This window comes from Pezoporus wallicus, unplaced genomic scaffold (assembly GCF_028554395.1).
Source record: "Pezoporus wallicus isolate ANWC-B61680 ecotype Strahan unplaced genomic scaffold, APGP_CSIRO_Pwel_v1 contig_6978, whole genome shotgun sequence".
NCBI classification, from domain to species: domain Eukaryota; kingdom Metazoa; phylum Chordata; class Aves; order Psittaciformes; family Psittacidae; genus Pezoporus; species Pezoporus wallicus.
Genome location: NW_026637190.1, coordinates 1,886,112 through 1,887,093, shown reverse-complemented (window position 1 = coordinate 1,887,093; position 982 = coordinate 1,886,112).

Below are 982 nucleotides of genomic sequence, written 5' to 3'. Positions count from 1 at the left end.
CACAAAAAAATACAAAAAAAAAAAAAAAACAAAACCAAAAAGGAAAAAAAAAAAAACGAAAAAAAGAGAGAAAAAATTAAAAAAAAGTTTTAGAAAAATGATGTTTGCCACTTTTTAAAGGGACTCATTATGGCTTCTATGTATCCTTACCCACTGAATCTGGATCCCATTTGTGAATAAGCCATTCAGAACTTGCATTCCCTATTGGACAGGATCTCTAGTGCTGTGAAAAAAAAAAGAATAATATGAAATAAAATAAAGTAAAAAACGCTGAACATTGCATATAACTTATATTGTAAGAAATACTGTACATTGAGGAAGACTTTATTGCATCTGGAGAGCTGTAAAGACAAAGAAAAAGGCATGAAGGACTTCGAGAGATTTTTTTCTTTTTTTTTTTTTTAAAGGAAAACATACAAAAAAATAAAGAGCAATGGAGGACAATTGAAAAAACCAGACAAACAAACAATGCTGACCAAGAGGAAACGCGGTCTTATGAACAAATGGACCAACTGCCAGTCATGTCTTCTCCTTTGATTTGATTTTATTTGTTGGTTTTGGTTTGGTTTCTTTTCATTTGGTTGCCGGGGAAGGGGGAGGGGGCTGGCTAGAACGGTTGTTGGATGATGCAGTAACTAACTAATGAAATAAATAACTAAATCAATAAAAACCTATAGGGAGATCATTCATTTTGGGCCACGGGCCCTTTTACATAGGAAGTACCAATGGTGTCAGGCAATCAGTGTTACCATGCGGACATTGCCAACAAGGGGTTTTCAGATAGCCATTCTCCAGGTCTATATGCATTGTGAACAAGTTCCTGTAATTGTTGTTTGTATGTATAATTCAACGCACCAAAATAAGGAAGATGTAGATTTATTTCATCCTATTATACAGACTGAATGGTTGTACAAATTTATTTACTGCTAGTGATAAGACCTGCTTTTTTTTTTTTGTTTTTTTTTTGTTTTCATATTTTTCT